This window comes from Bombus affinis, unplaced genomic scaffold, assembly GCF_024516045.1.
Source record: "Bombus affinis isolate iyBomAffi1 unplaced genomic scaffold, iyBomAffi1.2 ctg00000064.1, whole genome shotgun sequence".
In the NCBI taxonomy this organism is placed as follows: domain Eukaryota; kingdom Metazoa; phylum Arthropoda; class Insecta; order Hymenoptera; family Apidae; genus Bombus; species Bombus affinis.
This window is the reverse complement of record NW_026108821.1, coordinates 1714601-1729454: the sequence shown is the minus strand read 5'-3', so window position 1 is coordinate 1729454 and position 14854 is coordinate 1714601.

Genomic DNA, 14854 nt, shown 5'->3' with positions numbered 1-14854 from the left:
GGAGCTTCATTATATATTAGTACTGGAACAAGATTAGACGTTAGTTATAGTGTAAACTATTTAAGTCGATTTCAAAACAGTTACGACGGGACACATTATAAATATGCGTCGAGAATTTTGTAATACTTATATTTAACCAGAAAATTATGGTTGACTTATAAAAGAAATTTGAACGCTGAAATCATTGATTGTTTTGTTGACGGTGATTTATCATAAGACTACTACAAGACTACTACGGGATTTATCATAAGATTTTTCGGAAACGCAATTTACTGGAAATCGAGAAAGCGAAACAGCGTGACAAAATCATCAACAGCCGCCGAGTATGTAGCTTTGTCAGAAGCAGTGAGTGAAATAAAATTTGTAAAGAAATTATTGAAAAATTTCAAAATAATGATCGAGAGACCAATAAAAATTTACGAAGATAATTCTGGAGCGATTGCGATATCAAAATTTGGAAACTTGACAAAAAATTATGAGTACATTGAAGTACATTTCCATTTTGTAAATGAAAGTTGGGAAAATAAAGAGATTGACGTTATAAAAGTAAATTCAGAAAACAATGTAGCAGATATTGTAACGAATGCTCTAGGGAGAAGTAATTTTGAAAATTTTAGATTACTTTTAAAAATGGTTTAATTTTCACAAAAGGAAATGAATATGCAGCACAATAATTAAGGAGGTGTATTGAGATATGTAAAATTTTTGTGCTGGACTAGGTCGAGTGCGTAGTGGAGATGTTTGTATGTGGATATCAGTGTGTGGAGATATGTGTGTGCGCGGCGACTGAAAAACAGACGAATGTAAACAATTCGGTCGGTTAACAGTTTGCATAAGGTCGGGTATGGAAGAAAGTGCTGAGACGCGTGCAGCTGTGTAACGACAAATATTCTAAACATCGTTTATAAAATAAAAATTTGTCTACGTTATTAGAAAAGGCCAGTGTAAATTTTATGTTTCCATAAGAATATTTCGGACATCAAGATCCACAATTCTCATCAATAACATTGTTGGTCGCAGAGTTATACCATCGCAACCACCCTATTATCTTAACGGAAATCAGGGGATCGATCAATATGCGGTGTCGTTTCTTAGAATCGTAACGGGAATTTGCGACTCCCGTTGACGCGCTTCGACGCGATCAAATCTCCCCACGGTTGGACAAATTGACATCAACTCTGGCCGATGTAAAATCCAGGCGTAAACCCTCCATTTTTACATTTTCAGACTTAAATATTCAAACCAACCTATCTCCGTTTCTAATGCAGATATGCAGACAATACGATGTGCCTTGTTCTCCACATTTCCTGCCAAATACAGTTCACATCTGCTAGTTAGAGCTATGTCAAGTCTAAACCCTGCCAAATCCAGTGTAATTGTAGTTTTGCATATTCATGCTTGAACATTCAGGTCTACGTATCACTGTTTCTCTTGCAGATATGTCGAATTCTTAATGCGCGATATACTCCGCATTTGTTGATAAATACAGTGCAGATCATACGAATTGAGCTATATCAAATCCGCGTCGAGTCAAATCCAGCGTGATTGCAGCTTTGCATATACAGGTAAAATATTCAAATGTACGTGTTCTCCGTTACTGCTACGGATATGCCGACAAATGCCATCTCCGATCACCAACAAATCCAGCGTAATTGCAGTTTTTCATATACATTATTATATATTCAAATCCACGCATCTCCGCTACTGTTGGAAATGTGTCGCCAATACTTGCATTCCACATTTGTTGCAAATTAAACCAATATCATCCAATTAGCGCTATGTCCACTCTGGTCCGGTCAAACCCAGCGCAACTGCAGTTTTGCATTATCACACCTAAATAATCAAATCAACGAATCTCCGTTTCGATTGCAGATATGTGGAAAATTCGATGCGCTTTATACTCCGTAGTTGCTATTAAATACAGCTCACATCATCTGGTTTGCCCTATGTCAAATCCGGACCCCGTGAAATCAAGCGTAAATGCAGTAATGCATGATCAGGGTTCAATATTCCGATCGACGTGACTCAGTTTCTGTTGCAGATATGTCGACAAATCGGTGCGCGTTATATTCCACATCGACTGCCATACACTAGGCGCTTCATCTGGTTTAAGCCATGTTAAATATGGAACGAGTCAAATCCAGCGTATTTGTAGTTTTGCTCATTCAAGCCTAAATATTCAACTGAATGTATCTCCGTTTTCATAGTAAGTATGTTCACAATAGGATGCATGTTATACTCCACAATTGCTGCCAAATACAGCATACTCCAGCCGGTTTGCTCTATGTCAACTCTGGGCCGTGTCAAATACGGCGTCATTGCAGGTTTGCATATTCAGACTCAAATAGTCAAATCCCCGTATTTCCGTTGCTGTTGCAAACATGCCGAGTACTCGATGTGCCCGGTACTCCAGATTTCTTGCCCAATTCAGCGCATTCTAGACAATTAGCGCTATGTCCGCACTGATCCCTGTCAAATCGAGCGTATCAGGTTTGTAAATATGAAACCGGAATTTGCCTATAGATGGCCCTAGCTGATAGTGTAGTTATCACTAAACTACGTCATTGATGCCAAAAGTCGTTGTTGACATCTCACGAACATTTTCGACTGAGAACAGTACAATGATTCTGGCAATGATTCTTTGGAAGAAATTGCACACTTCATCCTATAGTCATACCGGACGATACAAGGGCTGGTCGTCCCTCCTTCCGAAGCAATACCAGCCTCGCCGTGCGCCATATCCGAGGATTGGCACCTTCATTCGAACATGATGTAAATAGGAGTCGCAGTCTAGGTGCCATGACCCGCATCATCTCCTCTCATACCCGTCGCGGGACTCCGTCAGGGCCAGACGCTACTTCGCGGGAGGCTATCATCCTCGCCTCGTCCATCACCTCCCCGTGTGCATATACGCCGACGCAGCGTCATACAAGCTGTTGCGATGGCGTGAACGATATTGAAATATGTAACCAAACCTAGTGACACTGTAAATTACTTTCCTACAGTACTTCAGCTTTTTATATATTTTAGATAGTTCATAAGTACCTATACATGAGCACAAACTATAAAAATTTGTTGGGGCATATGAGCCAGAGGGCAATTCAAATCCTATTGTTATTTTGCCTCGGAGTATCAGGATCGTAAGGATACAAGTAAATACACTCGGAGCATAAAAATGTTGCCGCTACTTCGAACAAAGTCGATTTTGAATCTTCCGACTTCCGCCCCGACCAGTATAAGTAAACCGAGGCAACCCAAAGAGTAAAGTATCTTCGAATACCTACGAGTATCAACGAGCGATCTGCTGAATTTCGTGACGAACATTTATGGAATATTTTTACACATTGTATCTACGACTCAGGGCCCATAGGCTGTACCTTACTTTATTATTTTAAGTAAATTCGGCGATTACGACGACAATCGATAACCTCAAATATGTGTGACGGTCAAACTTCCCATATACCATGTCCTCTACATATTTCATTATAAAAGACCTGAGTCAAATATTGATGTTGGGAAGTAATGGATTCTAGACTAAGGTACTGCAACTTATTCTATTATGGGAGCAGCTGCCACAAGCAGGTATCTAATCATTCCAAATAAAGACAAATTGTGTCGACTAAATATTTGTTATACAAATAGCATTGTCTTTTGGTAACGGGTGCTTTCCTCGAATATAATTCCACACAGTAGCCGGGCCCCCTAGGACCATAGGAGTTGAGATTACGCCCAACCATCGCACAAGGCACCCAATACCTTGCTCCCTGGATCAGCTTAGTCTGCAGGAGCTGTCGCTCGTATCAGGTCGAACGGGGCACATTCTAAGCCCTCCCGTCTCACCAGTACGGTTTCGGAGCAGGTGTGACGCTGCTCACCCGCCGAAGGCCATTCGGTGGAGTCTCCACCTTAAATCGGCCCTCTTGCCAGCATCTTGTCCATCAACCACTGCCACCACGAGTCCATACCCATTAATTGGCCGATCAGAGGGGTCGCTACTCCCTCCGGGCTGTAACTCGACCGCCCGTGGTACCAACCTTAGTCGTTGGTGGGACTATCGTATGGATGTACGACCACGTGACAGCCGGCCAGCGACCTGCTAACCGATCTCGGCAGTTCCAGATGGGACTCACGTAAGCGGGGGCCTCAAGGTACTTTTGTACCCGGGAACTTACCCCGGCGGTCCCATCCTTGGCATCAGGATCGTGGGTGCGCTACTGCCCAAGGCCACGTAGAGAGGATGTAATAGTAATTAAACGCCTTACACCTCCGACGACCTTCCCTGCGGAGTACATAGGGACTCACGTAAGCGGGACCCTTGTCCCGACGGTCCCCCTGGCTTCGGGAAAGTGGGTTTGCCAGCCCTCATAGGCTCACATAAGCGAGCCCTCCCTGCGGGAAATATTTGTTATACAATTATAAAATATGCTATGCAATCGTATCGTACAGTTTAACGTCATCACTCTTTCCTATAACCATTCAGTTATTATACGAAATGCCGCATATGATTTGAAAAAGTATATTTCATCCCAAATAGTATTGCAATTAAACTACTCAGAAGACCATCTTATTAATTATATTATCCGGTATTACCTCTGTAGTTGTCGTGTGTGAAGCTGACGAAGGTCATGTGGACTAATAACGGAGTCTTTGTTGTTGTAAGCGTCAGATGTATTTGAGTTAAGGCTACCTGTACTAGTCGCCGGGGGAGGGGGGGTTAAAAGAATTCGTATTTGCCTACCTGACGACAATTGCTGGTTGCGGTGACATTGTTTTTACATTAATTGTAGCTCAGCGGTCTAGGTACTTCGAGGCGTCAACGACGTTATTTGCTTTGTCCTATGACACATGTACCGCTACACTTCTATTTCTATACAAATATAATGCTAAATACTGAAATATATCACAAGTATTTCATATTTGAAATAACAGTCAAATTAACGGAATTAATCTGTTTGACATCTATGCGGATCAAGTCGTGTACGAATATATGTACAGCCTGTAGTTTTAATATTCTAAGCACGTATTGTATGCCGGACACTTATCTTTAATAAATTTTGCAAATCTGTTTATAGTAAGTGATGAATCATTAGGCCAATGACAAATAAGGCGACCTTTAAAAGATTTAACGAAACTTGCTTCTGCTGAACTTGGTCTATGAAGGTCGAATAGCTTCTCGTTTGTTTTTCAATTAAAGACATACTTTATGGAATGTGTTTTACTGACATACCGATTCCAAGGATTTCCGGTGCTTCTTAAAAATATTACACTCTGTTGTATGAAATATAATTTGCCCTTATTATAACCATTAACATCTAATGTCTTTTCTGGAAGTTCGTATACTATGGCATCGGAATTATTTTTCATTTTACGCTGTGTTACTCGCAACTTTTCACAGATATATATACAAACAGGAAGTAGATCTTTGGCACGTATTCGAGTATAGTTATTTCCTGCTGGTTTCCACAAAGCTTCACAGAACAACGTCGCTTCCTCGTTCCTTTAAACAACAGTCATACATTAGTATTACATGAACGTACTCCTTGAAAAAACATTTCATTACTGGAAATCTAAAAGTTTATTATTGAACTCAATAAGATTCAGTTGCTTACCTGCTCCTCAAATATTTTTTGCTAATGTCCACTTCTCCTAAGTAGAATGCATCTATAATATGCAATGCAAGTACTTTTTGCTGATATATAAACTCCATAGTTATTTCATATACAACCTCTGCGTTTACAAGTGTATTTGGTGGTAATTCTATGCCAATGTCATCGACACTAACCCAAGAATTCTTTGTATATCTATATACGTTGCTCCTTCCCACGCCCATATAAAATGTAGCGTGCTCCTTATCATCATCAGACCTTGGCTTTGTACCACATGGCATACAAAACCAGTCATATAGTGATAAAAATGCATTTTCAATGTTACATTCCATCAATTGTGCTGGATTAATAGTAAGAAATGAAGTATCTTTCAAAAAAGTATTCAATTTGTCTTTGGTTTCATGTGTCTTGGGATTGTCCTAGTTTCATCTGGAAGTTTCCAATACTCTAGATATTGTTTGCGCATATCAGCTTGTTTTGTCTCAACAAGAGTATTATCCGCATAAAATGCTGCAATTTTACACAGGTCGAGTATTTGTTTTCCGGCCAAATCTTTGTTAGAAGCACGTAGATATTGAACAAATTGTTTCTCTCTTTTTAATTCATTATATGATACTAGTTGTGAAACGTCGTCATTTACACCACCTTTTAAAAGCAGACGATTAACATGCTTCAGATATTCAGCAACATCTTGTACCCCAGATCGTTTCTTCTTACATATTAAGTAACGTTCTGAATTTCCTGGTCTAGAAGAGTTTGGCTTAAAAATACAAACTTCTTCAAAGCAGCGATACATTAAATAAACTAAACCAGCACTAAAGGGTGTAAAAAGGTTGAATAATTTTGTCACAAAATCACCACCCTCTCTTTCAACCATCAATGCTATTAAACATCGACAAAGATACAGTTGATTTGAAAGAACTTGTTGTACATTTTCTTGTCGTTCTACTGAGAATCCTCAATCAGACATCACAAAATGTACTCCTTTGCCATGGATATGCTGCATTATAAGATTTGTAAATGCCTCTTCATTATCTGGGTCAAAGACGTCACCACTTTCCTTTGGTCCGTAGTATGGGTGAAATGTTTCACACGGACACGCATAAAAATCTTCTAATTTGAAATCATGTTCATTTTCTAAAGTAAGAGGAAATCCTTTAGCACGTCATTTCTTTCGCCATAGAACATGTTCACTAAAACCTCCTGGTCCAGCACATACATCTGCAAAGTATAGCAGCCCATTCTCCCTCAAACCTTTTGGGTTAGTAAACATAAAGTTACATGCTCTATCTGTATTCGCCATTTTAACAGTAGCACGATTTAAAAAAAATGCACCACGAATTGTTTCATGAGGATTACAACGTGTTCTTGCTCGACGCACATCAACGTCATCCAAATGGGCGAATACCGTTTTCGCATTGATAACAGTTTTCACTATATCTTCACAACAGAAATCAATTTCATCATCTGTGGTCAACTTTTCATATCACCATTTCATATCTTTTACAAACTTTATAACTTCCTCTGCAGGATTCCATTTAAGACCTGAATCTTCATGTCCAGGAACATGATGTCCAAAGACTCTGCGACCATGCTGTCTAGGTGCTTGAACTGACTCTAAACGACCTTGTTCATTATTTCCGAGGCCGTAACCGCCTTATATCCCATCATTCGCATCATACTTTTGCCGTTATCGAGGAGACTGTTTGACTCTTGTGTTATTACTTGTATTCTTCTATTGTCAACTACCTTTTCATCAATATCCTCCTCGTCAGATTCACTTGAACATCTACGAATTTTTTGTCGTTTACTATGACTATAAGTATCTCTTTCAAAGCTCTTCCTTTTTGTCCTAGTTTCCAATTCTTCTTGCATGGTATGTTGATGCATCAGTCGCATAACAATTCTGCTAGGAATATGATACATTTACACTGTACATGTGAATGTGTGTATAAGCGTCAGAGGATGTCCAGGCCTTAGTTGGGACAAAAGACAAGAGTCAGTGGTTAGAATGATCTGGAAGAGTCTGTTGACAACAAGCGTGCGGGCGGGTAGGATTTCGAGGTCTTTAGAGTATAAGATATATGTATAACTGTTGTGTGCTAAATAAAGGGAATTATTTGTATTTGTGCAGATATGTCGACAAAACGGTGCTTGTTATATTCCACATAGACTCCCATACACTGGGCGCTTCATCTGGTTTAAGCCATGTTAAATACGGAACGAGTCAAATCCAGCGTATTTGTAGTTTTGCACATTCAAGCCTAAATATTCAAGTGAATGTATCTCCGTTTTCATAGTAAGTATCTTCACAATAGGATGCATGTTATACTCCACATTTGCTGCCAAATACAGCACACATCATCCCGCTTGCAACACTGTCAAGACTGGACTCCGAGAAATCCAGCGTGATTGCAGTTTTGGATATTAATGCTTACATATTCGAATCAAGGTATCTCCGCTTGTTTTGCAGAAACATTGGCCATACGATGAGCGTTATATTCCACATCTGATGCCAAGTACAGTGCACATCATCCGGTTTACGCTATGTAAAATCTGGACCCAGCCAGATCCAGCGTAGTTGCAGTTTCGTATATTCAGGATTAAGTATTCAAACCGACGTATCTCCGATTCTATGGCACATATGGCTACTATTAGAGGCTCCTTATACTCCAAATTTGCTGCCAAACACAGTGCACGTTATCCCGTTTGATGCATGTAAAATCGGGACCCAGCCGAACCCTGCGTATTTGCAGTTTTACATATTCAGTATTAAATATTCGAACCAACGAATCTCCGTTTCTATGGCACACTTACAGACAATTCGGTGCGCGTTATATTTATCATCTGATGTCATATACAGCGCACATCAGTAGGTTAGAGTTATGTACGCTCTTGTCCCTGTCAAATACACCATAATTGCAATTTAGCATATTTATGCTTGAATATCGAGAGCAACATATCTCCGTTTCTGTGGCAGATATGACGACAATTCGGTGCGCGTTATGCTCCTGATTTGCTGGTGAGCACAGAGCACATCTTCCGATTCTATCTTCTCTTCTGTCTGACGTCTTCTCTGGTCACTGACAGATTCAGCGTAATTGCTGTTTTGTATATTCATGCCTAAATGTTCAAACCAACGTATCAGCGCTGCTATTGGATACGAATGTCGCAAATGCGATGAGCGCTATACTCCACAATTACAGCCAAATTCAGTACTTATGCGCTTTGCTCTACGTCGACTCTGGTTCCTGTTATATGCAGTGTAATTGTAGTTTCGCAGATTCAGACTCAAGAATTCAACTCTACGTTTCTCCGTTGCTATTGCTGATATGTCGACAATTCGATGTGCCTGGTACTCCACATTTCTTGCCAACTACATCGCTTACCAGCCAGTTTGCGCTATATCCACACTGGCCCCAGGCAAATCATGCATATATATGTCGGAGATGAAAGAACACCGGAACCTTCCCTTCGGAATTTTGGGAAGACTCCTAGTACTGTAATTTAGATTTCACCATAGCCGTATTATGAAACTGTAGTCATTCGATCCGACTGTACTTATTTGAGATTTATGATATTGACCTCGGGCTCGAGGCGACAACCAGTAGCCGAACGTAGTCGCGGTCAAGGGATAAACGTTTTGTCTAACAAAGGCATGAAGTAACTCTATAGCTCTCCTTAAAAGAAATACTTGGGACGGGGCACGACGGTAAGCATTTCAACGATTTCTGTCCCGTGGATCGCCACACGCAGAATCTATTCTTTGAGTAAGATGATTACCAGATGTCGACATGTCTCCACAGTACATGTTCAGCTAGCCCGAGGACCGGCTATGAATCTTAAGATTTGTTTAACTAAAGTCCTTCAAACCGACAAACAGTCCTCGTTCCAACTACGAGAAAATAGGAGAAATCTATTTTTCTCACGAACGACGCTACCTCTTCTCGAAGCTCTTAAGGGCGGCTAGCACCCTTCCCTAACCACCAGCATGGAAATTGACCAATTAGCAGTAACGCCAATTTCCCTCACTTTCCGAACGAAGAATTTTCTCCACGAATCCGATGATTTCGTGCCCTTAGGCACACCCATCATAGTTTTCCTCGACAGCGTTACCGTGATGGAGAGACGGCACTCTCTAGTGCGATCTCATCAGCAATCGACCTGTATTTCTTATACGTAGTAATTGCTCCTTGCTCTAACATGTAGTGCAACTTAGACGCTAACGTAGTGTAGAGTTCAGCATCCGTTGACCGCGAAAACGTTGCCGGAGCCGAGACCATTGTCATAGTGCCGTCATTTGTTATTTACACCCTCATCAAACCTAAGGACCCACCATAAACTTAGACTTTTTAAGTAATTCTAGATGGTCCCTTTCATCTTGCACATCCAATTTCATAAATGTTTTTGATTGATGTGTATTTCTTAGAAAAGTCCTTATGTTTATTGTGCGCTCTTAGAAACTGCGGAAAAGCTGGTAGTTATATAATGGGAAAACCGGTAATTATATAATATTAAACTATATATAATTATATAATATTAAATTATATTATATTAAAATTATATAATATTAAATTTATCTGATGAAAATGTGTGGATTTTCTCATGAACAAGGTCATCCATGAGCCACGGTGGTAGGATGCTTACTCCTCATATCTTCATTCATTAACGCTGATCATACCCAATGGGTATCGCGAATCCATGTCCTCCCTTTTCATAACAAATGTGTGAACAACGAATCAGCTTCCCTTGTTCAAAAATTACCTACATACCGATCTTTCCTCCGTAAGTATGTAAGAGGGGAATTCGAGTTATATCTTGACACCTGTGACTTTTTCGAAAATCACATATCTATGCATACTCAATCTAGGTTTTCAGATCAGTCAATATATCTACCCGGATTCACTCATATAAGATCAATCCATTTCTTCGTCACCAATATCTTAAACGGCGGAGTTACTAACTTGTGTTGTTGTACAAAGTTGTTGGAAATACATATTTCATAAATATTGAAATATGTATAATTTTTGTGCTGGACTAGGTCCAGTGCGTAGTGGAGATCTTTGTAACGGGATATCACTGTGTGGAGATATGTATGTGCGCGGCGACTGAGAAACAGACGAATGTAAACAGTTCTATCGGTTAACAGTCTTCAAAAGGTCGGATATGAATAAAAGTGCTGAGACACGCGCAAGTGTACATGGATAAATATTCTAGAAATCGTTTATAAAGTAAATATGTGTCTACGTTAATAGTTATGGCCAGCGTACAATATTTCGGCCATCAGGATGCACAATTCTCAACATGGTAGCAAAAATCGTGGTTGACGAGATTTAAGGTTATGGGACCACGTGTAACCGGGCGTGAATGTGTAAAAAAGGTTCATTTTGAAAGAATTGGAAATATGTTCTAAAGAGATAAAAAGGCTGTTGGCGGAGCAGATAAAAGAAATCTGTATAGTGAGGAGAACTATTTTTGAAAAAAGGGTGAAGATGAAAAGACGAATCAAGATGCCAATGGACGATAAAACTAAAATGCAAGTATTCGATGTACGTGATTACAAAGCGTGGAAGAAAAGAATATTAATGTATTTAAAGTGTAAAAAATGTTATGAATTGGATACACGAGAGAAAATGGACACGGATGCGAAAGATAATTGGGATGAAAAGAATCAATGGGCGATGAACTACATCTATTGTAGTATAACAAATGAGCAATTAGAATTTGTTGGTGATCAAGACACTGTTTACAAAATAATTACAAAATTTGATCAGATGTATATGAAGGAATCAACAGCATTGCAACTTTGTATAAGAAGTAGACTCGACATGATGAGGTTGAAAGATTTTGAGGAATCAGGTTCATTTTTCACGGAATTTGAGAAGACGATAAATGAATTAAAGGGTGTTGGTGCAAACGTAAGTGAACGTGAAAAACTCGATTACATGCTGAAAACACTACCAGAATCATTGATTTATATTGATGACTTAATCGACTCATTGAAAGAAAGTGATTGAACTTGTGATTTTTTAAAAAATAAAATTATAATGTGGGAAATACGTAGGGAGAGTAAAAGTGACAGGAAATGGTCAAATGTCTTCAAAGTTGAGAAAAGAGAGAAATAAAGTGCCATGGCTGTGGAAAGTACGGCCACGTGATAAAAAATTGCACGAATACATGCAGAGGCGGAATCAATGGAGGAGCGCAATGGCAAGGAGGTGCGAATCAGCCATAGCAGAATAGGGGTCGCGGCGGACGAGGTTCTGGCCAGAGAAGACGAGGATATGTACAGCGTGGATTTGGTCAACGAGGACGGAGCAGAGGTTGGCAGCAACGCTACAATGGGGCAAGTCGACAAGACGCAAATTATTTAAACAGCCAGGACTACGACGACCAAGGAATTGACTCCTTCCTAACGCGAGTGCAGCGCGATTATAGTAAGGATACTATCACAGTATATACCAGCGATACGCGAAAAATAGATCGGATATTGGATAGTGAATGTTCAGATCACATTGTAAATGATGACTAGTATTTTGTTGAGTACGAAAACTTAAAGAACCCGATAAATGTAAAACTAGGAGACGGTAGAACATTAAAAGGAACAAAAGTTGGAAAAATTTTAACTTACTTTGAAGTAAACAAAAGAAGGGTTAAAATTATAATGTCAAATGAATTTTATGTGGAAGAAATGGATAATAACTTGGTTAGCTATGCGAGAGTAACGAATAAAAATAAGAGAGTCTCAGCAGGGAATACCTCAAAGATCTATAACAAATATAGAAAGTTGATAGGGATCGCATTCAAAGATCATTGTTTATATAAAATAACTAGTTACATTGGAAGGCAAGAATCTCACGCCAAAAATGTAGAAAAATGACGAACAGGGAAAAATTTCACAGAATCCGAGGACATGTAAACTTTAATTATTTAGATACGATGTGTAAGAAAAAATTAATTGAGAGAATGCCAGAAAAATTGGAGCAAGTTCAATTAAAATGTGGTGCGTGTATGCAAAATAAATAGCACAATGTACCTATCCAGAGTAACTGTAGTAGAGCACGCGAGATTTTAGAATTGGTACATACCGATTTAAATGGACCTCATAAAAATACCAGGTTTGATGGATCTAAATATTTCTTAACATTTATAGACGATTATAGGAAGTGCGCATTAATTTATACTTTGAAATCGAAAGATGAGGTTTACGATTGAATCCTTGATTATATAAATAAAGTTGAAAATCTTACTGGTAAGAAGATAAAGAGACTAAGATGCGATAATGGAAAAGAATATATGAACAAAAACATGTACAATCTAATCAGGGAAACAGGAATTCTCCTAGAACCATGCCCACCTTATGTTCACTAGTTAAATGGAACAGCTGAGCGCTACAATAGAACAATCACGAATTCCGCTAGATGCTTATTACATGATTCGAAACTAAATATTAAATATTGGTCGGAGATAGTTAGAACCGCGGTGTACTTAAAAAATAGAACCATTACGAAAACATGTGAAAATAAAACACCAATCGAAATATTGTTAAGAAGGAAACCGGATATAATTAATTTAAGATTGTACGGGAGTATAGTTTTCGTAAGAGTATCTGAAATTAAAATAAATTCGAAATGGTACAAAAAGGCAGATATTGGAATACTTGTAGGTTATGAAAACGTTGGATATAGGACCTTAGTTAATAATAAAATTATAATTGCAAGACACGTATAATTTATAGGTGAAAATGATAATTTAGTAGGATTTCAAGGAATGGATGAATCAGATAATCAAACGGAAAAGGATTTTGAAGAACAATCGGATACAAACGAAATTCATGAAAGTGAAACAAGTGACGAAAAGGTCGAGCAGGTTGTAATAAGAAGGGAGAGAAATTTAAGTAACGTATCAGAAGAAAAACTTGAGGACATAGAAAATAATTTGAGAAGGCCAGGACGGGAAACAAAGAAACCTCAAAGATATGGCCAAACGAGCTCATATTTCATTTATGTGAATGTAGTTAGCGCAGGCAGTCCTCAAACCTATGAAGAAGCTTTCAGTGGAGATGACCGCAGATCATGGAAAGAAGCAATGGATCGAGAAATGAATAGTTTAGTCAAAAATGAAAACCTGGCAATTAGAAGTGTAGTATCGGAAAAGGATGGGATTAGGATAATTTAGGTTTGTAAAATTCTCCTAATACTATTTATTAAGATAAATAAAAATAACAAGGATTAATTGGACAGAGAACGATAAATGTTCAACTTGAACTAAAACACAAAAGTCTTATTCCGCTCAAATCACTCTCTATAACTCTCGTCTTCGGCATCCGCACTCGCACGCTCTCGATTCTCAACCCATACTGCACGCCTTTTGCATTCGTTCTCGCCTGCGTCTTAACTAACATTGTCTTTAGCGTCTCTTTTGTTTTTTCCCCGCCCTATAGCGCACGTGTCCCGAAAACGCTCGTGGCCAGGGTCACGTAGGCCTTTTCGACGAAACTGTTCAGTTGAAAAGATCGACGATACATTGTTGTACCCAACGACACCGCGGTTCTCGCAACATTGTATACGGTTCGGCCGATATCTTAGGCCTTTTGTCCACGATACTACACTCGGCCATTCCTAACAAATCACATCTGCCCTCAGATGTGCTCATCACTGTTCTCACTATCATCACTAACACCAATGTTCCACCACATCATGTGGTCGGCTGCGGTGGAAGTCGTGCGCGGTCCCTCGTGTTCGCCTTCTCGTTGCACTACGTAACGGTCATTTCGCAGGACTTTCACCACACGGTACGGCCCAAGGAACTTTGAATGCAGCTTTAACCCAGGACCGCCTTGCGTCCTCTCGATCGCCACCAGATCTCCTGTTTTGTAGACTGTCGCCTTCTTGCGTCTGTTGTTGAACGTTTGTCTAATGCGGGTTTGAAGCTCCTCGATCCGTCTCTTTGCTATTTCACGCAATTGATCCCGTTCTTCCTGGAACATCGCGGCCCATTTATCCTCAACTGACCGCCTCATCTGCGGATCGTCCCGCATTCTCATCCGCGTGCCAAACAGCAACTGGAACGGAGTAACGCTAGTCCTTCTGCTGGGAGTTGCGTTGAGGTATTTTTGAGTTTTCTCCAGGTGCTTGAACCACTCGCCTGGCGTTGGTGCAGATAACTTCGTCAACAACGGGATAAGTATCCGATTTACTCTTTCCACCTGACCATTGGCCCGCGGAATTCCAGTTGTAGTTCGCACG